The 23,709-nt window shown below is 41.1% G+C and overlaps 1 pseudogene across 1 annotated transcript in view; it reads left to right on the top strand.

Annotated features, from left to right (window-relative positions):
• The first annotated feature begins 8,218 nt into the window (after positions 1-8,218).
• Positions 8,219-23,709, top strand: part of LOC122541193 (uncharacterized) — a 200,104-nt pseudogene continuing 184,613 nt past the window's right edge. The window contains exon 1 of the transcript XR_015752930.1: positions 8,219-8,315. The product of XR_015752930.1 is annotated as an uncharacterized LOC122541193 (transcript). The remainder of the gene's footprint in view (positions 8,316-23,709) is intronic.

The following is a 23,709-nucleotide window of genomic DNA, read 5'->3' as shown; positions in this document are numbered from 1 at the left end:
TCCATATAATGTGTATTGAGCTATGTCTGGGAAGCTCAGACCAATGATTTGCACATCCTGCACTATGTGGAAATCCGAGATGCTCCTGGCAGTCTGGATGAACAGGCTGGAGAAATTCAAGCTCAGAGATTTGGAGATTGACTCACAGCTGAGGGCCCTACAGTATATTCATAGGCTAAGAGGTTTATGGATAGCACATTTCAGGATGTGGTTAGCTCGGAAACAAGCTCGTGCAGACAGAGAGGGAATGGGTGGCTGCTAGATGGAAGAAGGGGATCAGGCAGGTAGTGAAGGAATCCCCCAAATGTATCTCACTTGCAGGTTGTATTTCTGCCTTGGAAAATGGTGAGAGTGATGTTTCCTCTGTGGAGGCAAGCTAGAGCCAAGTCCAAGGCATTGTGGGTAGTCCAGCTGCTCAGGTGTGGGGCTGTGGCAAAGAAGTGTGAAAGAGCAATAATAGAGGGAGTTCAGAGAAGGGAGTAGACAGGCAATTTTGCAGCTGTAGGTCTGACTCCAGGACACTATCTTGGCTTGGAAATATATCACCGTTCCTTCACTGTTGCTGGGTCAAAATCCTGGAATTCCCTCCCTAGCAGCATTGTTGGTCAACAAACAGCACATGGACTGCAACAATTCAAAAGGTCAGATCAGCATCATCGCCCCAAGAACAACTAGGGATGGACAATAAATGATGGACAGCCAGTGATGCACATGTCCCATGTGCAAAAACAGAAATATAGTCAGGATTTCAACTGCCAAAACATTAACTGGAACATAAACAGAAAATGCTGGAAAGTCTCAGCAAGTCTGGCAGGATCCGTGGAGAAAAATCAGAGGTCATGTTTTGGGTCTAGTGACCCTTGTTCAGAACTGATGGCAGCTAGGAAAAGGTTTTTACACAGAGGATGGGGTAAGGGGATAGAGCAAACAATAGGTCGAGACAGACACCAAAGAAACAGAAAAACAGTTGGACAGGCAAAGGAGTGATTAAATGTCAGTTTGGAGGAATGAATAGCTGTTAATGAGAACAGCTAGTGGCTGACAATGTGTAGTGTGTGGTAGCAGCCTGTGTAATAAGGCCTGGTGTGTGGGGTTAGGGGGAAACATGGGGAAAGGTACTCGAGCCCTTAAATTGTTGAACTTGATATTAAGTCCAGAAGGCTATCAGGTTCTCAAGTGAAAAATAAGGTGCTGTTCTTCTAGCTTGAGCTGAACATTGCAGCAGCACTGCAGCAAGCCTGAGACAGAGATGTTGGCCAGAGAACACGGTGGTGTGTTAAACGGGTAAGTAACTGGAAGCTCATGGTTCGTCTTGAGGACAGAACTTAGGTGCTCAGCAAAACAGTCACCTGGTCTGCGCTTTGTTTCCTCAACATATAGAGACCACATTGTGTGCAGCGAATACAGTAGACTAGATTGAGTGAAGTGAAGTAACGTGCTGCTTTAGTGACCATAACTCAATTAGATTCAGGATAGTTACAGAAAGGATAAGGACGTACTCTGAATATAAGTCATAAACTGGTGAAAGACTAAGATAAAATATAACTTGGAGCAGCCACTTGCAGATAAAACTGTGACAGAGCAGTGCGAAGCTCAAGGAAGATAGAGTGATTGTGCAGAGCAAATAAGTTTCCACAAAGACAAAGAGTGTGACCAAGACTGGAGAACCTTGAAGGTCAAGAGAGAGATTGGGATTGTGACAATGCTGTGGCTTTAAGAGGTATGTTTTGTCTTGGTCTCTTTTAGATAGAGACTGGGGGACATGCGATGAGCAGTCTATGAAAAGATAAACAACTTGTTGAGGCCTTAGTGTTTTTTTAAAGGTTAGAATAATAGAAGCAGCTTGAGTGGGTGTGGTCAAGTTCTCAGAGATTAAGGATTTTTAGTTAGCTTTCAGCACTAGGAAAGAACTCAAAAATGGGCTGAGGAGAGTTAGGAGGGGCACGAAAAAGCCTTGGTGGGAAGGATTAGGGAAAATTCATAGCAAAAGGCTTTTAAGTTTAGAAAAAAAACACTTGTACAATGAAAGGGGAGTGGCCAGTTCTCCCAGCTCAGCTTTTCTCTGGTTTGGTTTGGTTTCAGCAAGTCAGTCAGTTTTGAAGCTGCTGGTCAAAGAAACAGCTGCGTAAAAGAAGGTGTTCCATGCTGAATCTCTCTGCCATCTCTCTGACATCTCTCCGGTAAGAACCTGTGTTTGATTTTTCCATTTTCTGCACAGGGATGTTTATGGAGATTGTTGATGGACTTTGGAACAGCATTATTAAATTGGGATAGTCTATTGGGTTTTCAGATAGGTTAATTTATTCTATATTCTGTTCTCTTTTGTTTGCATTTCCTTCGGTCATAAGTGGATGGGCCAGCTGCATCACTCCTGGAATGTCCGCTCTACACCTGCTTAAAACAACTAGTAAAGTTAGGGTCCGGGTTACCTACTTGAAATGTTTTGAGGGGTCTGGCATGGTTCGTGACAATGTCACTTTTCCATATATCCTTGGGCTCTTAATCAGTTGACCAATCTGCCCAAATCAAACACCTTACTGCAGACTACATCAAATGCATTACCCTTATCACTATTCCTGGTTACCTCCTTAAAAGATTCAATCAGATTTATAAAACACAATCTTCCCTTAACAATTCCTTGCTGACTATTCCTGATTAATACCTGTCTCTCCAAGTGCAGATATATTCTGTCCCTCAGTTTTTTCTATTAACTTCCCCATAATTCAGGTTAGACTGATTTTCCTGTAATTCCCTAACATTCATTCCTCCCGTTATTAATATTGGGATAAATATTTCAGTCATCGAGTCTTGCATGTCACCTATGGCCATGAAAATTACTGCCAGTGCATGTGAAGGAAGGGTTGTAGGGAGATTTATCAGCACTAATTTAATAAAATGAGGACCTGACAGCTTGGCTAGAAATCTTGATGAAGAAAGGAGCCGTTGCTGTAGCAACCATGAATTTTGCTTCCCTCAATGCTCGAAATACATCTTTTCTTGGCCTAGGAATTTACACGCTTGAGACTGCTAAACCTACAAGTATATCTGTTCAGTCTCTAAGTTAATTTGTTCTGATATTTCAGTCCTTCACACTGTTGCTTATACCTGCATCATCCTTTCCCAACATGAAGACTGATATCATGTATTCATTAGGGCTGCGTCCATTCACACAGTGGAATTTGTTTTTTGGGATGTACATTAATGATTTGGACTCAAAAAGGGGGGTGGGGGTGGGGTGCATGATCAAGTAGTTCATGAATGATGTGAAAATTGATGGTACGGTAAATTGTGAGGCAGATAGACATAAACTACAGAAGAATAGTTGTGTATTGGTCAGGTGTGTGGAACAGTGGCAAATGATTTTTACGTGTTAATAAAAGAGGTGTGAGGTAATGCACATGGAGAAGATCAACAAGCCAAGAGGTTACACAATGAATGGTAGGATCCTTGAAGAGGGACCTTGATATACATATCCACAGATTCATGAAGATAACAGAGCAAGTAGATAAGGTGGTGATTAAAATGTATTGGATACTACACATTATTAGCCAAGGCATAGAATATGAGGATAGGAATATTTTGCTGGATTTGCATTATGGACCATGACTTACCAATTTTTCCTTAATTAATTTCAGTGATTCTCTCACCTCAAGTCTGAAAACTAATTCAAGTGAATTCAATTTAGTTAAGTCATGAAATACAAACCTAATTGCAAAAAGTACAAATGGAATTCCTTTATCCCTATCCTCTTTTAGTTTTGACTACAGCATGGTCTTTAAAGCCTGATGTCACCCTTCAAATGCTCCTTGTGATTCTGGCTGGTACACAATTAATTTAAACTGTTTTATTCCTAAACTATGCATTATTTCCTTGAATAATTTTGCTGTAAAGTTTGACCTTTGATCTGGGTTATTTCTGTTGGTAGTCTGTACTTGTAAAAAAAATTGAGTAACTCCTCTATAATCCTTTTAGCTATGATATGCGTAATAGAATGGCCTCTGGAAAACTAGTGGACACATCCACTATAGTCAACAAATATTATTTTCACTTTTTGTTTCAGGGAGGGGTCCTCTGCAATCAATTAAGAGTCTTGTAAAATGTTCCTCAAATGCTGGAAGAGGCTGAAGGGTGCTGGTTTTATCACTACCTGAGGTTTTCCTATTACCTTACATGTATGGTATGTCTGGCAATATTCAACAACACCTCTAAGCCAGTCCAGTGAAATTTAAAAAAAAATTTGGCTTGAGTTCTCCTTACTCCCAAATAACCTCTTACCAGTACTTCATGTGCTGTTTGCAACAACTCCTTTCTATAACCCACTGGTAATACAACCTGATGAACTTCGCCCCATTTTTCATTTGCCTGAATACATTATGGTCTCTATTTCCTCTTTAAGACTTCATTTTTAAAATGTAACATTCTGGGATACATTCAGATTCTGCTTCTGTGTATGTTTTTTGATTCAACTGCTTTACTATTTCATCTTTAAGTTGTAATTCAACAAATCCATCTGAACTAAAAATATCCACTTTGTCCTCCACCTATTCATATTTCTTTTTCTCAACCATTTGATCAAACAGTTTCTGATTATTGAACTTCATCTTTCTTATCTTTATTTTTGATTTCTCCTCCTGTTTCAACCTGTGGCTTTGCGACATTGTTATCACACAGTCAGGAAAAATCCCAGAATATATTTCCTGTTGTCTGATTTTCAACTGGCTTTTCAACCACAGTAGGTGGGTGAATCACTCCTGCCTGTGATGTCGCTATTTTATTCCCAAGGATCTCTGCAACAGAGAATTTCTCTAATACTCCTACAACTTCACCACTTTTCACCGGACTCTCCACCTCACTTTATAAATGGAACACGACTCTTCTCACCATGAATTCCACAAATTACCACCTTGTCTGGCAATACTCCTTACCTCCTGAAGTACTGATCTCCTCATCTCTCACCATCGAAGATTGACTTGCTTCTGTATCTCTTAAAATGTTGAATTTCTTTACCTGCTGCTCCTGGCCTATGTGAGTAAATCTTACCCTTGCAAGTAAGTGGTTTAAGAAGATCGGGCCCTTCCTTCTCAACCAACCTCTGACCAGGTTGTACATTCTAGTGCAGCTTTTTAGCCTCCACTGTAATTTCCTTTACCACTTTAACAAAATTCATTGGCTTACTCTGTTTTCCCACATCCATCTTCCCATTGCTTTTTCAATGCTGTGACTTCATGTAGCCTACTTTATTGCAATGAAAACACCTGAGCTTTTTAACTTCTCTTTCCCCTTTACGGGTTTTCCTTTTTATACTGTGGGAAACTATTTTTATTAACTTTAATGAGATCTACCTTTCCCTTACAACCTGAGGATTTCTCTTTTCCTAATTTCTATCCCTTACAGATTGCAATTGATCCTGATTTGAAGATGCCGGTGTTGGACTGGGGTGTACAAAGTTAAAAATCACACAACACCAGGTTATAGTCCAACAGGTTTAATTGGAAGCACACTAGCTTTTGGAGCACCACTCCATCACGTGATAGTGCAGGGCTCAATCATAAAACACAGAATTTATAGCAAAATTTTATAGTGTGATGTAACTGAAATTATACATTGAAAAACACCTTGATTGTCTGTTGAGTCTTTCATGGTATCATGGTATTCGAACAGATGAAAGACTCAACAGACAATCAAAGTAGGTCAAAATTTGGCTTCCAGGATCAATTGCTAAAAATCACACAACACCAGGTTATAGTCCAACAGATAGGGTGGACAGTGAGAGCCTTTTTCCTTGGATGGTGAAGGCTAACATGAGGGGACATAGCTTTAAATTGAGGGGTGACAGATTTAGGACAGATATCAGGGGTAGTTTCTTTACTCAGAGAGTAGCAGGGGTGTGGAATGGCCTGTCTGCAACAGTAGTAGACTCGTTGACATTAAGGGCATTTAAATGGGCATTGAACATACATAAGGATAATAATGGAATGTAGGTTTGATGGGCATCAGATTTATTTCGCAGGTCGGCACAACATCGAGGGCCAAAGGGCCTTTACTGTGCTGTTGCATTCTATGTTCTATATTTAAATAGGGCTCCACCAGCCCTTTGGCTATAATGGATTTGCTCGTCATCGCTATCCTCCTCACTAACCCTACCTTCACCTCCATCCTTTTAAGTCGACTTTCCTGTCCAACCGCTAATTTCTGAAGTTCAAACTCTCTCTTTCTTTCTTTCTACTGCTAGGGCCATCCTTTCCTTTTCTAATTGTTCTGCCAGGGCTATTCTTTCCTTTTCTCTTTCCTTTGCTTTTAATCATAATTCAAACTTTTCATGTTCAAACTGCTTCATCTGCAATTGAATTCTATCTATTTCCAAAGATTCTGATGGCATTTCCAGCAAACTTAAATGCTAAGCTATTACTGTAATTACTTCCCTTTTTCTCACAGACAAAGGCAACCCCAACTCCAGCTTGTCTGCTAATTCCAACAGCTTTGTCTTGCTCACTTTTTAAAACTCCAGAAGTCACCTCTTCTACCTCCAGGAAACTCTTTGTGACTGAAAGAGCCATTATTACACAAAGCATGCCTGTTTATACTAATCCAATTCAACACCCGAAATAAAAGACACACCTATCACTCGCTGACTTTCAGTCCAACTACCCTAAACCCAAATTGGAACTATAGATCTAGATCCTGACAAAAGACACCAATGTATTATGGACCAGACCAGGCCCCCTCCAATAGTTTAAGAAGGTAACGTAGACCCTAACTTTTCCTTATTTTAAATTGAGGGGTCAAAGTGAAGTGCATGTTCCAGATAAGATGCAACTGGTCAAATCACTCAATGTTAAGCAAAACACAATTTATTTAAAGACTCTAGTTAAAATACAAACAAAAAAAGAGAAGAATTCAGAATAACTTAACTGAATAATGAATACAATACCCATTACTAATTAACTGTTCCAATACAGTGAAATCTCATAAACTCACACCTTGACAAAAAGGTAAATTCAGACACAGATTTTTTTCAGACAACTCTCCAGTCCAGAAGGAAACAATGTCAAGAGAGATTTCAGTGAATGTAGCAGCTAGGAATCATTTTACTCTTCTGGGACCCAACCTGCTTCTGACTGCTACAGCTAAAGCACTAGAAAGCTTGATCTGTCAGAACTGGCCACTGCCCTTCCATTGTTACAACTATTTTAAAAGAAAAACCTAAAGGGCTCCTCTGATTGTTGACTTATGTCATTCTCATAGCCACTTCGGCACCTCTGCCTTTACAACCTCTCTTAAAAAAACCCAGGATAAAGTCACTTTTTTAAAGTGACAGCATTGCCATAAAAGCAACCGAATGCAACACCTGGAAAAAATCCCAACATTCACCACTCTCTGTGTCCAATAATCCTAAACCCAACCTGGAATTAGAGATTTTGATCCCAACAGTTTGTTATGGACCAGACCAAAACCCCTTAAAATATATGAAGGAAATGACCTAGACTCTACCATTTTTTTTTAAAGGCAAATTTGAGGCAAAGTGTTCCAGATGTAATTTGATTGGTTTTATTACTCGGCCTTCAGCAAAAAACACTTCATTCTTAACCTACAGTTAAAATTCAAACAAAAGAAAGAAGAATTGGTACAATTTTAACTCTATTGGAAAAATTAACAAAATAATGGATTATTTAACTACTAAACAACATCTGTTCCAATATAGTAATATCTCATTAACATACCTTTGGCAAAGGCAAACTCAGTAAACTAGATTGTCTCACATGCAGTGTTTCTCCAACCCAGGAAGAAAGAGCATAAAGAGAAAATTCTGGCGGAGAGAAATAAAGAACTCGAGCATTTTTCTATAGCAGAGATGTCTGGCAGCTTCAAACTCCCAACAACTGTTGAAAAATATACTAAAAACCCTGTTTCTGTGGGAGCCTGACTCCAACTATTCATGCTACTTCCATTATTCTAACTTACAAGCTGTTTACTTTATTGGCTTCGAATAGACAGTTTGGCGCGTCTGTTTTAAAACCTCTCCAAAAAAGTCCAGGACAAAAATCCATTTCTTAAAGTCACAATAGCGTCACAATTGTATCACATATTAGTTGGCCACAATTGGAGTACAGGTTGTTTACCAACTTATAGAAAGGATGTAATTGCATTCGAGATTGAACATTTTGAACTTCAGAAAACTCATGTTGCTCCAGAAATATTTGGATTGACTGTGAGAGACGTCAATCAGAGAGCCCACCCACTCTGCCCATTGTCTCCTCTTCCTCTTCCAGAGCTGGTTCACTTCCTATAGGGACTGAAAACCAAGTGAGGAGATGGTGAGTGAAGGAGCAGCTTTTATACAAATTGTATCCCATAATATCCACACCAATCTTCAGGCAATCTGACTATCCTGTGGGCAGTCAGGGGTGCAAATGTCTGAGGATATATTATTGATTTCCTATTTTTGAGTTCTGTGTGTTTTGGGAGTTCCTCTATTTTCAAATCCCAAGTCCTCCTACCAACCTCTGCTAGCTCCTCCAAAGCAAAAGAAAAGCTTGCATATGTATAGAACCTTGATAATCAACAGGTGTTCCAAAGCATTATTGTAATGTAGAAAATGTCTGCACAGTCAGGTCTTACAAACAGCAATGTGATATAGACCAGTTTTTTGTTTAACATTAATGATGTTCATTGAAGTACTCTTACAATCTCTATACAGACTGACAACTTTTAAATGATTGAATTCCCAGTAACATTAAACAATTTCACGATAAGATTTCAAATATAAGGCATTACCGTACTTCAATACCCATTTAAAGCAACATTGATGAAACAACACTGAGTTGGCATTTAAATCACCGAACCAATCTTCTCTCTGAGTTGCATGCTTGCATATGCATGCAGCTGCTCTAAGACAACACCGTTAACAGCATAAAGTCTGATTCCAGAATTGATAGTGCACATAGACATTGGAGGTCTATGTAAATGAACAAAAATGAGCAGGAATATTGCACTGAATCTTAGAAACTAGAGCATCCATCTTTATTTTTGAACATTATTGAAATACCCCATGCCACAGTTATACTTTGCATCCCTTTATCTGTATAATCAGTTTTAACAGGAATCTGTGCAATACAACTCAGCTTTAAACAAGTTCACTTCTCCTTATTTTCCTGAAGTTAATATTGTGTGACTGACAATTGCTGTTTTTCTGAGTTTCCAGAGCAGTTCTGAATTGACTGCCAAAACAGAGGTTCTTTCCAGCAATTCCTTCCCCAGGCATGCCAGGATGAATTTTCAGGAGTCTTTAAATTGTCACAGGATGTGAATCTACAGCCAGAGACCATGTTTGCTCCCATATTCTGCCTGGCAGCCCACAGAAAGGTCACTATACTGGCTGCAATTCTTGGTCTCTCTGTCAGACATAATTTTTCTTTCTGCCTAAATCTCATCTGTCCAAATCTGAATGTATAAAATCAGTCAGCCCAGCTGCTGTTGTCTCTGCTTTCAGTTGGGAGAATTTTGCATCTTGCTCAGCAAGTTCCATCCTGCCTCCATGTCAAACAAACTCACAGACTTGCAAAACTCCTCTCAAACAATCTTTGCAGCATAGAAAACAGAAATTGCTGGAAAAACTCAGCAGGTCTGGCATCTGTGGAGAGAAAGCAGAGTTAGCATTTCAGGACCAGTGACCCTTCTTCAGAAGAGAAAGAGTTCTGAAGAAGGGTGAATGGATCCAAAATGTTAACTCATTCCCTCCATAGACGGTTCCAGATTTGCTGGGTTTTTCCAGCAATTTCTAGTTTTGTTTCTGATTCCCAGCATCCGCAGTTCTATTTTTCTTGGATGCTCTGTTTTCACCTTAAATTGCAAAGGTGGTATAAGACATGAAAACCTTTAAATGTTTGAATTTATAACACATTCCTGACTTGCGTCTGGAGTAGAATGAATGGGCATACTCCCTCAAGAGGAGGCCACATTTGATCCACTCAACAACATTTTTAACTAATGCCACTCCAATATTGTGTCTCACTCTCATGTGCTGGGCTCCAACACGGTTGTGAATGGAAGTGTTATTTGACTAATTGTCCACATTCTCCACAAGATATCCAAAGGTAACAGAGCCCTTGCTCTGACCTGTATAATTTGGTGCTATTTAGCTCTGTTTATTACCTGTGTTTACCTGCATGTAGCCCTCTGTAGTACATTCAGTCAGTTCAAACCTGGATTCTAAAATATCCCCAATGCTGTTCCTGAGCTATACTGGTTTGATGATAATCATGGAATGAGGGCTGTTCCAGGCTGTGAGATTGTGGCGAAATACAATCCTGCAGCTGCTGATTGCTCACTGCACCTCGTAGACACCTAGTTTTGGGATCTGTCCTTAGTCTACTTCCCTTGTAATGATGAACATGGTGAAGGATTCATTCATCAGTTGGAGGGAAGTGATAGTTTTCCTTGAACGTGTTTGATTGAAATGATGAGACTTGATAGAGTCAATACTGAGGACTTTGCCACCAGCCAGTGGATGGGACATACCCAGTGGTGATGGAGGTGTCTAGGATGTTTTCAGATTGATACGATTCAGTGAGTATCACTGTTACTTAATTAGTCTGTGGAGCAGCTCTCCTCACTTGAGGACTTGTCCTCAAAACTTGGTAAGAGAGACTTCACAGATTTCACTGGCCTGAGATCACCTTTCTCTTATTCTGACACAACGTCAGATTGTCCATATCTTTCTGATTTACCTCTTCCCTGAAGGGCAATATTTAAGATTGTAGAAAGTAGTTACATTGTAAACATCTGCTCACTCTCCAGTCTCCTTGCAGGAAACAGAGAGAGAGAGAGAGAGAGAGAGACAGTTAAATGAGGAAAAAGAAAGGACTTTCATCTGTTTCCTCACATAGGGGAATAGCAAACTGCACTCATTGGAACAGTCTCTAACTGTGGAGTCAGCCCATTCAGCAAAGGAGTAGAGGGAGCTGGAAGAAATCATGTTTCCTTTTCATGTATTATAGAAGGATTACACCATATGACACTGCAGAGTACAGAGAGGATAGACAACAAAGATACATCCTGATCATGAACCAAGGAACAACTGCAGTAATATGGCACAGCAGAGTAGGCAGCATCTGAGCTCCTATGCTTGAGCTTGTCGTCTTCTTCAGCTTTCTCTTTTTTCTCTTTTCTCCCCTTCTTCTTTTCTCAGTTTATTTAGTTTTCTCTCCAACTTACTATATAAAGAGAGCTGTTCGGTAGGAAGGCTGCTTTGATGGGTTCCGGAGCAGTGGCAACATCTTCAGAGGCAGTATAGCTACAGAGTCAGCTGGCATTTGAACCTGGAGTGGGACTCTCACTTCTGCATGGCCTGGGCTGGTGTAGCCTGGAGTGGGACTCTGATGAAGGCATGGTGTGGGCTGGTGAAGCCAGAGTGGAACTCTGGCAGTGGCAGGGCTTGGGCTGGCGAAGCCTGGAGCAGGACTGTTGCATTAAAGAAGGAACGGTTTATTTTTTAAGTTAATGAGAATGGTACCTATATGCACAGTGATGGTACACACTTTTCACTGTATTTTATATTAAATACTATGACAATAATTAAATGATTCAACAACTATGGAAAGATATTCAATCCCATTCCAACAATGCTCAACACAGAGAAAATTGGAAAGTAAAACCATCACCTGGAAATCAGTCAGTCAGTCAGGGGAGCTTTAATGTATCATCAGATTTGAAACTGGTCAGTAGTGTGGAGTCTTCCATCAGATCTAATCTTTCTGAAGGTTCAGCTTTGGGTGATTGGTGAGGGTTAGACTGGGAAGATGTGTGAGTGGCTCCAAGTGTGGTGAGAGCTTCAATCATTCATTGAGCTTCGTGAACCTTTGACTGATGGCTCAGGTGTGACATGTCTGAGGAGGGCCTCACAGACCCATAAAATCCCCTAACACGCAAGATACACATTTTGTATACAGAGGAACCTCGATTATCTTGCATTCGATTAACCGAACTTTGGATCATCTGAAAAAGATAGCAAGGTCCCGATGAGTGTTATCTGGCATTGATTATCTGGCATTTGATTAACCAAACAAAATACTCCCCCCTCCTCCCTGGGTTCTTCAGATAATTGAGGTTCCTCTGTAATTGCTAACATAAGGATAGCCATCTGCAGAAGAGAAAGCATTCAAATGTGAGCTATGTGATAAAGCTTTTATAACATCTAAGAGGCTCCTGACACACCAGATGATTCACAAGGGACAAACCATTCAGGTGTGAGGCTTGTCAGAAAACATTCAACCATCAGTCCCATCTCGTGAGACACCAGGAAATTCATACAGGTCAGTAACATGGGAGAAGCCAGTTGAGGTATGTCACAAGTCGTTCTCAGAGTTATCTAACATTCGTAAACACCAATACATTCACACAGGGGAGAAACCATTTGTGTACGAGGTATGTCACAAGTTGTTCTTCAAACGGGGAGAAACCATTCATAAACAAAGCATGTGGCAACTCCTTCTCAGGTTTATTGAGTCTCTGCAGGTACCAAAGCATTCAGATGGGTCATTTACATGTGAAATGTATGACAAATTATTCTCAGATCCAACTACCCTGCAAACATCAATGCATTCATAGAGGGGAGAAACCATTTATTTGTGACTTGTGTGTCAACTCATTCTTGCACTTATCAAATCTCTACACACACCAAAGATTTCACACAGGAGAGTAGTCATTCATGTTTGAGATGTGTGAAAAATTATATTCAATCTCATCACACCCCTGCAGATATCAACATGTTTACACAGTGGGGAAATGGTTCACATGAGAGGTGTGTAAAGAAACATTCTTGATGTCGTCACATCTTTGTGCTCCCACAGGGGAGAAACCATTCTGGTATAAAAATTGCAAAAATTGTAATTGAGGTCATTGAATCTCTTGGTCCATTAAGATAACTCACAGAGGAAGAATCCTTCAAGGGTGAGCTTTGCAATTCAGCTTTTCCAACATCTTTGACCCTCCTGGCACATGACAGGATTCACACAGGTGAGAAACCATTCAGTGTGACAAGTCTTTCATCCACTAAAGCACCTGATGATGCACTCAATTAGTCACCCATTCAGGCGTGAGGCTTTTGCACCGTGAGAGTTTCTGCTGGTCCATCAATGCAGAGAAATCTTGTCTCTAAGTTCTGTAATAAAGCTTTCACAAAATTGTTTGACCTCTTGAAGTGTCAGTAGACTCACATGAGCATGCCTGGTCAAGCTGTAGCCAGTTTGTCCTCAGAGTGTGAATCTGTACACAATCTCACTACAGGATGTTCAGTGGGACAGAGACATAAAACAAGAAGCAGCTTTCACTCCCATCAAACAACTAGTGATGCAGTGTAATGTCAGTGAAACAGAACTTGGAGTAACCCCCATGCAGTGAGGACAGCCTGTTGTGTTTGTATACAGAGGATTTACACAAACTGAATGATGCAGGGCCAAAGAACATCCTTCTACACTCTTAAAATTCTATCATTGAAAAAAATAGTCTGGTTATTGTCTCCACTTGTGAACTTTTTAATTAGTAGCCGTTTGGCAGAGAGGAAGTGATATAAAGTCTGATCACAAGCCAATTCTAAGCATCTTTCTCAAATTGTTTCTATTTACTCCAAACTTTTATAAAAAGATATTACTTCTTGCAGAGCTAGGAAGGGAAGCACTCTCTGAAGGAAGTTGAAGCTAATACTGAGTGTAAAATATTTCAGATTCAATGAGAAGCAACAGCACAATGTGCTCTGGAAGTCATCAGTCCAGCAGAGGCATTGTATCTAACAGACTTGCTCAGATCAAGCAAACTACAAAATGAGGTGCAACTCTTCAAATATTACAGGAGTTGGGTTGAAAGGATGACCTGAAACGATCAAAGGGACACAGTTTGCTGAAACAGAAAATTGGACAAACAGAGATGGAGTGATTGCCTAAGATGTCATCTTGTACAAAGGGAGCAGGGTCATTATCCCTAAAGAGATGAGAAAAGTAATGTTGAAACACATCCTACACAAACCATTAAGGAATCACATCTAGTCTGAGGAAGATAAGAGGAATGCTGTACATGCCAAACAAAAGCAATGCCTGTTCTGAACATCAAGCTAGCAAGATAAGAGCTGCTCATGACACGTCTTCCCAGAATGACGATGATGAAGCTTTACTCTCACTTGAACTGATTATCTTGTCACAATTGAATACTATTCAGACGACAAGGAATGATAGTGGTCAACAACTCCCAAAAAGACTGTAGAATGTTTGGGAGTTGTTGACTACTATCATTCCTTGTCGTCTGAATAGTATTCGATTGTGACAAGATAATCAGTTCCAGTGAGAGGGTATTAGATGATTATTTAGTTAGAAATAGCATGCAAGGTTATGGGAAATAGCAGAAGATTGGCACTTGGTAATGATACTTGTTTAAAGAGTCAATGCAGTCACATTGGGTCGAACAATCTTCTTCTGTGCCATAAACATTCTGTGATTCTTAGATGAGTAACAATGACCCTTAATTCATGAATGGAAAAGTCAGACACCATGCATGGTTATGAAATTCAGCACTGCACGCAGCATCATACCACATTTACTAAACTGGTCACTGGGATGATGGGGTTACCTGTGATAAAAGGCTGAATAAATTGGACCTGTATTCACTGGGGTTTAGAAGAATGAAAGACAATCTCATTGAAACAGGCAGGATTCTTAAGGGGCTTGATAAGGTGGAAACTGAGAGACTGTTTCCACTGGTCATAGGGCGGCCACAGGACAATGGCGCAACAATTTAGGGCTAACATTTTTTTAATACATCGAGGGGATGTGGGCATTGCTGCGATGGGCACCATTTGTTGTCCATCCTTAACTGCCTGAGAAGATGATGGTGAGTTGTGTTCTTAAACTGCTGTAGTCCATTTAATGTGAATTGATCCATGATGCTGTTTTAGGGAGGGAATTCCAGGATTTTGAACCCGATACAGTGAAGGAACAGCAACACATTTTCAAGTTAGGATGGTGAGTGGCTGGAAGGCAGTTTGCAGATAGTGTTGTCCTAATGTATCTGCTGTCCTTGTCCTTCTAATTATAAGTGGCTGTGCGTTTGGAAGGTACAATCAGGTGACTTTGTGAATATGGATCTTGCAATCGGTGTCAGTAAGAATAAGTGTTCATTATCATTGCTGTGTGTGTGGCAGCTTGCTGTACGTAATTGGCTGCCATGTTTACTACATCATAACAAAGATTACACTTCAAACTACACTTCGTTGGCTGCAAAATTTTTTTTGGATGCCCTTAGCTTTTGAAAAGTGATATATAAATACAAGTCTTTCTTTCCTGAGGAAACATTATATTTGCTGTGAACTAGAATTAATAAATTATACATAAAAGTTATAAAGAAAAATAAAATTATACAGCCATTGGTGTGGAAAGTATCCCAGCCCTCAGTAACCTTAACCAATATATTATGTACAAGACTGTTTCTGTAGGATGCTGAAAATGTGTTGCTGGAAAAGCACAGCAGGTCAGGCAGCATCCAAGGAGCAGGAGAATCGACGTTTCGGGGATGAGCCCTTCTTCATGAATGAGGAAAGTGTGTCCAGCAGGCTAAGATAAAAGATAGGGAGGAGGGACTTGGGGGAGGAGTGTTGGAAATACGATAGGTGGAAGGAGGTCACGGTGAGGGTGATAGGCCGGAGTGGGAGTGGGGGTGGGGGTGGGGGCGGAGAGGTTAGGAAGAAGATTGCAGGTTAGGAAGGCGGTGCTGAGTTCGAGGGATTTGACTGAGACAAGGTGGGGGGAGGGGAAATGAGGAAACTGGAGAAATCTGAGTTCATCCCTTGTGGTTGGAGGGTTCCTAGGCGGAAGATGAGGCGCTCTTCCTCCAACCGTCGTGTTGCTATGGTCTGGCGATGGAGGAGTCCAAGGACCTGCATGTCCTTGGTGGAGTGGGAGGGGGAGTTGAAGTGTTGAGCCACGGGGTGGTTGGGTTGGTTGGTCCGGGTGTCCCAGAGGTGTTCTCTGAAACGTTCCGCAAGTAGGCGGCCTGTCTCCCCAATATAGAGGAGGCCACATCGGGTGCAGCGGATTCAGTAAATGATGTGTGTGGAGGTGCAGGTGAATTTGTGGTGGATATGGAAGGATCCCTTGGGACCTTGGAGGGAAGTAAGGGGGAAGGTGTGAGCGCAAGTTTTGCATTTCTTGCGGTTGCAGGGGAAGGTGCTGGGAGTGGAGGTTGGGTTGGTGGGGGGTGTGGACCTGTCGAGGGAGTCACAGAGGGAGGGAGTCTTTTCGGAACGCTGATAGGGGAGGGGAGGGAAATATATCCCTGGTTATGGGGTCAGTTTCGAGGTGGCGGAAATGACGACGGATGATACGCTGTATATGGAGGTTGGTGGGGTGGTAGGTGAGGACCAGGGGGGTTCTGTCCTGGTGGCGATTGGAGGGGCGGGGCTCAAGGGCGGAGGAGCGGGAAGTGGAGGAGATGCGGTGGAGAGCATCGTCGATCACGTCTGGGGGGAAATTGCGGTCTTTGAAGAAAGAGGCCATCTGGGTTGTATGGTATTGGAACTGGTCCTCCTGGGAGCAGATACGGCGGAGACGAAGGAATTAGGAATATGGGATGGCGTTTTTACAGGGGGCAGGGTGGGAGGAGGTGTTACTGTAGGATCCTGAGTTTTTCAGTGAAGTGAAGTACACCATAATAACAGAACAGATAGTTTCAGTTCAGCTAAAATACAAATTTATTGTGTGTTACAAATCTATAGAGGAGATTGATCAGACAAGCAACACAATATTCAGTTTTCACCAAACTTTGAATCAACCAAAAAAAATTCTTAAAAATAAATCAAGCTAATTCCCAGATCATGAAATTAATCTTGGAGGAGCAAAAAAGTGAACATATCACACCATTATTACATTGTACTATGATGTGCTAAGGGAACTTAGGTTTGTAGAGACTCACCCCATTCCCTCTTCATACCCAGGATAGCAAGCCTTTCTAACATTCCCCATGACATTAGTCAAACATTCATCACCTGTAGAGGATCTGTCTATAATTCACATTACCAGTTAAAGCAGGGTCCGATTCTACCCAATATCCACTTCTGGGAGCTGGTTCACTTTACTAATACACATACACACAAACACACATCAGGGGAAACTTTCTCAGAATTCTACTGACAGAGGTTTATTTAAAATACTCTTGCTTTAGTCTGACTCCCAATTCCAATAGTTAGAAATGACACCAAACTTCAGTGACAAAAGATGGAGCTAGATTCCATTATACAAACACACCACCGGTTACAGAGATCCAGTGATCATGTGGGTCATGAATCAATCAACTTCCATTCCTAGAGGAACCTCTCCTCCAGGTGAATTGAACAGCAATTTCTAATTCTCAACTCTATTCTTCAGCCCTCCATTCACCACAATGTTTCTGTAGCCATAAAAATCTTCTGGCTCAATATACTCTTTAAATAAGAAAATCCGGATAAATGTGACTCACCTAAAGTAATGTTTTTAAATTTTTTTTTGATGAGGTGCTGACTAGGCCTGCATTTGTTCTCCATCTCTAACTGCTCTTGGGAAGGTGGTGGGTGAGCTTCTGTTTTCAATCAGTATAGTCCACATGGATGGGTACAACACTGCTGTTCAGAAGGGAGTTCAAGAATTCTGACTAGATAACAGTGAGGGAAGAGCATTGTAGTTCCAAGTCAGGACGTGTGGGATTCAGAGGAAATCTTGCATCAGTTTGGCACACATGCCTTCATCTGTTAGAGTACTGAGTACAGGAGTTAGAATGTCATGATATGCACAAGACATTGGAAAGGACACATTTGGAGTACAGTGTATAATTCTGGTTGCCCAACTATAGGAGTCAGAGTCATACTGCATGGAAACAGACCCTTCGGTCCAACCCGCCCATGCTGAACATAATCCCAAACTAAACTAGCCCTACCTGCCTGCTCCTAGCCCATATCCCTCCAAACCTCCTATTCCTGTATTGAAGTGTCTTTTAAACATTGTTACTATGCCCACATTCACCACTTCCTCAGCAAGTTAATTCCACATGCAAACCACCCACTGTAAAACATTTGTCCCTCATATCTTTTTTAAATCTCTCTCTCCTCTCACCTTAAAAATGAAGGATGTTATTAAACTGGAAAGAGTGCAGTAAAGATTTATAATGATGTTATTAAGACTGAGAGTTTCAGTTATAAACAGAGCCTGAGACTTTTTTCCCTGGAGCACAGGAGGCTTAGGGGTGACCTTATATAGGTTTATTAAATCACGAGGGGCATTCATCAGGGAAATAGTCAAGGTCTTTTTCCTGTGGTAGGGGAGTCCAATTCTAAACAGCATAGGTTTAAGATGAGAAGGGATAGGTTTAAAAGGGACTTGAGGGGCAGTTTTTTCACATAGAGGGTGGTGTATATGTGGAATGAACTGCTCGAAGAAGGGATACAGCCAAGTACAATTACAACATTTAAAAGGCATCTGAGTGGATATAGGAAGGGTTTAGAGGGATATGGGCCAAATGCTAGCAAATTTATTTATTTATTTAGAATATCTGGTCAGCATGGACGCGTTGGACCAATAGGTCTGTTTTCATGCTGTACATCTCTATGACTCTAACTTATCAATCTCCCTTTGAAATGTTCAACTGATCTCTAGCTTCAACATATTTTTGTGCTGAGAGAGTTCCAGATTTCCACTCCCATTTTTTTTTTAAGTGTTTGCTGACATCAACTCTGAACAGCCTCATTCTAATTTTAATGCTCTGCCTCTTATTCTGGACTCTGCATGTTGATAACAGTTTCGATACAGATCAACCATGATCTCATGAATGATGTAACAGGCTCAAAGGATGATTCCAGTTCCTACATTCCTTAAATTCCGTATGATTAATCACTTCACTCTCATTTTCAACAACTGGTCAGTGTTATTTTCTACAACCTCCAGCTGAGGTTATTTGTTGTGTCCTTACCTTTAGGTCAGAAGCTCTAGGTTCAAGACATACCTGTTCTAGAGGTGTCATAATCTGTCTGAACAGGTTTTTAAGAAAAATCTACAACCTTCTTATTGTACCCCATACCCTCATCAGAAAGACATTAACATCCCCCTCTGTAACATTCCCCATTTTCAAAAGCCCAAATTAGTCTATCTGCTGTTGAAATCCTCATGCATGTTGTTGCTTCTAGATAAGACTACACCATTCCAATGTTCTCCTATCCAGTCACATCTTCTACCTTTGTTAGCTCTAGTGATTTTTCCCTTGCAGTGTTCCAGTTTTGGCCTTTAGTACCTCCCTTTCCCCCCATTCCCTCATGAAGGCATTGACAGTCATGCCAACAAGACTCCATACTTTACAATTACCACTTTAAACACATCCAAATATCTTTTTTTCTCTCTCTCCTTTAGGACCCTTCTTAAATCCCAGCATTTCAACCATATTTTTGGTGAACCCCTCCTAATGTCTTATTCTCTACCTTTGTGTTAATTTTTCTCCAGTTGTGATTTTATGAATCCAGTAAAGGCAATCTGTGGTTTACAAGTGGGTTCAATTCCTGATTATGTTTGTCAGTTGATTTGTATACAAGTCAGAACACAAGAAAGTACAATGTATGTGCGGGTGAATATTGGATCTTAACCATTGGTACTCTGGGCTCTTGTTCATAGGTATGAGTAATAGGAAATCAGAGCCTACAGTATAGGTATAAGCATTAGAATCCATTATAAGGCTAATGGTAATAGTCTCGGTCAGGAAGCTGCTCTCAGGAGGAGGAAAGGGAGAGGGGGGAGAAGAGAGAGTTTCAGAAAGGTGGATTTTTGCAGTTAAAATAGACTGTGACATTAAAGATGAAGTTCTAAAGCTCCAAGTGTTTTATATATATATAGATGTTTAAATTGTGTTGACGAAACTAAAATGTCAAAGAATGTTGAGAATCAGGTTCAAGCAACCCAGAAGTTGCAGGATATATAGGAAAGTCAGACCATATCTCAGTGGACTTGTGTCAATAAAGTGTGGCGCTGAAAAAAGCACAGCAGGTCAGTTAGCATCTGAGGAGGAGGAGGAGGAGGAGGACCCTTCATCAGGTGTGGTGAGGATGAAGATAGCTGAGAAACAAATAGGGGTGGTGTAAAGGTAGGTGGGATGGTAATAGGTGGATGCAGGTAAGGGGTGAAGGTGATAGGTCAGTGAGAAGGGTGGAGCGGATAAGTGGGAAGCAAGACGGACAGGTTAGGTTAGGTCAGGTTAGGGGGGCGGTCTGAGTTGGAGGGTTTAATCTGGAATGGGATTGGGGATTGGGGATATTTGGAAGCTGGTGAATTCAGTGTTGAGGCTGTATGGTCGAAGGTTGCGAGGTGGAAGATGAGGTTTTCTTCCTCCAGTTTGTGGGTGGCCTTGTGAGGAGGCCCAGAGTGGACATGTCATCGGGGGAATGGTAAGGGGATTTGAAATAAATGCCCACCGGATGGTGTGGTTGGTAGGTGTGTACTACCAGAGGTGTTCCCTGAATCATTCTGCAAGTTTGCACTCAGTATCTCAGATGTAGAGGAGACCACGTTTAGAGCAACGGATACAGTAAATAAGGATATGCAGGTAAATCACTGCCAGATTTGAAATGAATCCTTTGGAGCCTTGGACAGAGGTGAGGGGGGAGGTGTGGACACAGATGTGGCAGCAGGGGAGGATGCCAGGTGTGAGGAGGGGGTTGTTGGGGAGCATGCACCTAACAAGGGAGTCACGGAGAAAATGGACCCTACTGAACTTGTGTAACATGCCACACATTGACAGGTGAATATCAAGTTTTAAGTGATGTGTAATAAGCCTTGTTAGTATTTTTTTTATTCATGTGGATGTCACTGGCTGGGCCAACACTTATTATCGCCCATCCCTAATTGTACATCAGAAAATGATGGTGAAGTGCTTCTTGAACAGCTGAAGACCATGTGCTACAGGTAGACTTTCAATGTTGTTGGAGAGTGAGTTCAGAATTTAGATGTAATGACAGTGAAGGAACAGCAATATATATCTATATTAAGATGGTGTTTCTCTTGGAAGGGAATATGCAGGTAGCAGTATTCCCATTCATCTGCTGCCCTTGTCCTTCTAGAAGGTGGTGGATGCGGGTTTGGAAGAGGCTATTGAAAGGGCTTGAATTCGCATTTTATACCATAAGGCCCAGGAGCAGAAGTAAGCCCATTGAGTCTGCACTACTATTCAGTGAGGTTATGGCTGATCTGATAATCTTCAATTGCACTTTCCTGCCTTTTCCCCCATAACCCTTAGCTCCCTTATGCTGAATTAGTAACTGTTCTTTCTTGCCAATAAAGTTATTCTTCAACAGTAATTTTCTTACTCTGTACAGGGTTCAAATCTTGCCTTTTTAGCGATTGATGAATCTGTAGTTTTGCTCTTGTAAGTAACTTGTAAGGACAATCTTTGGTCCTCCCTAACCTATCCAATGAAATAATTTGTCCACATAAACACAAATTAATCTCCATCATTTCACCCAAAGGTCTGTATGCACTCTATAAAGTGTACACATTCAGTTCTTCCAACACAACAGCAAAATAATGTTAATGCTGCAACTTGGTATTTATCACAGGATGTCAAGATCAGTGCATTCATTTCTGTGCAACATCTGCATGAGAAGTTATAAACTTTAATTGAATGCAGGTCTTGACAACATTATAGACAATTGAAAATACTACCATTTTTTGTATTTCCGTAACTAACTCCCTCACAGCATCCATTAAGTGGGAGTGAAACATATTTGTCACAGATTCACCTGTAGAATTCTGAGTCACACAGAATAAAGTATCTGGAATTAGGACCATTTTATTAACAGCCATGTAACATATTCAGCTAGGACTGTAGTGGTGGTTTCAAAGCCCATGTATTATTACTGCCAAATCATGATGAAAGATGCCTGAATTAGTGAATCCACAAAGTGTCCTAAATGCAATAAGACCTAACAAGACAATATTTGAGGTTTGAAATGCTAGTCCTTTGTTCAAGCAGGAAAGGTGGAATTTGCATTTGAGGTATACTTGGGAATGTATGCAACAGATCTGAACTAATTAAACAGGAAATTAAGAAACAATCGTTTGATAAAATTATATTGAAAAAGGAATTAATTCACAAGCAAATTTAAAGTTTGAAAAGTTCTTACGCACCAAGGTACAGATGCAGAAAAACTTTTAAACAAACTTGCATGATTTCATTATGTGTTGTAGTGGTATTGGACTGAATTCTCAGGATTATGCAAACTATATTACTCCCTAAAAAATATACAGGAAATTACTTTTTTGTTATTTGTGTAATTTATTGGTTTGGAAAGACAACTCGTCTGGCTGAAATCAGAAAAAAAGAAGTTACAGATCTTTCTACTTCTTGTTTTCATCCTCGAAGGAAGATCCAATCTATAGTTGCATGATTTTCACATGGGTAGGAGAACAACATAGGTCTGAAATCTACCCAGTCAGAGTACCGATTGGAGCCCATGATGTTGCCACCAGTCTGATCCACAAAAGCCATGCAGTGAAGAGCATTGAGTATGGGAGTTGGGAAGTCATGGTGTGGCTGTACAGGACATTGGTAATGCCACTTTTGGAATATTGCGTGTAATTCTGGTCTCCTTCCTATCAGAAAGTTGCCATCCAGGTAAATAGTGCGGTGAAGAAGGCATATGGCGTACTGGCTTTTATTGGTAGAGGAATTGAGTTCCGGAGTCCTGAGGTCATGTTGCAGTTGTATAAGACTCTGGTGCAGCCACATCTGGAGTATTATGTGCAGTTTTGGTTGCCATACTATAGGAAGGATGTGGAGGCACTGGAACGGGTGCAGAGGAGGTTTACCAGGATGTTGCCTGGTATGGTAGGAAGATCGTATGAGGAAAGGCTGAGCCACTTGGGGTTGTTTTCATTGGAGAAAAGAAGGTTTAGGGGTGACTTGATAGAGGTGTACAAGATGATTAGGGGTTTAGATAGGGTTGACCGTGAGAACCTTTTTCCACGTATGGAGTCAGCTATTACGAGGGGGCATAGCTTTAAATTAAGGGGGGTAGGTATAGGACAGATGTTAGGGGTAGGTTCTTTACTCAGCGAGTCGTGAGTTCATGGAATGCCCTGCCAGTAGCAATGGTGGACTCTCCCTCATTATGGGCATTTAAGCGGGCATTGGATAGGCATATGGAGGATAGTGGGCTAGTGTAGGTTAGGTGGGCTTGGATTGGCGCAACATCGAGGGCCAAAGGGCCTGTACTGCGCTGTATTCTTCTATGTTCTAAGGATGTTGTGAAACTTGAAAGGGTTCAGAAAAGATTTACAAGGATGTTGCTAGGGTTGGAGGATTTGAGCTACAGAAGAAGCTGAATAGGCTGGGGCTTTTTTCCCTGGAGTGTCAGAGGCTGAGGATTATAGAGGTTTATAAAGTCATGAGGGGCATGGATAGAATGAAGACAAGGTCTTTTCCCTGGGGTGGGGAGTCCAGGGTGAGGAGGTAAGATATAAAAGGGAACTAAGGGGCAACTATTTCACACAGAGGGGTGCTGCGTGGACGCAATGAGCTACCAGAGGAAGTGGTGGAGGCTGATACAATTGCAACATTTAAAAGACATCTGGATGGGTATATGAATAGGAAGGGTTTAGAGGGATATGGGCCAAGTGCTGGCAGGTGGGACTAGATTAGGTTAGGATATCTGGTTGACAT

This window comes from Chiloscyllium plagiosum, unplaced genomic scaffold (genome assembly GCF_037043375.1).
Source record: "Chiloscyllium plagiosum isolate Xiang-an unplaced genomic scaffold, Cpla_swu_hap1 HiC_scaffold_35, whole genome shotgun sequence".
NCBI lineage: Eukaryota > Metazoa > Chordata > Chondrichthyes > Orectolobiformes > Hemiscylliidae > Chiloscyllium > Chiloscyllium plagiosum.
This window is presented reverse-complemented; position numbering and strand designations above follow the sequence as displayed.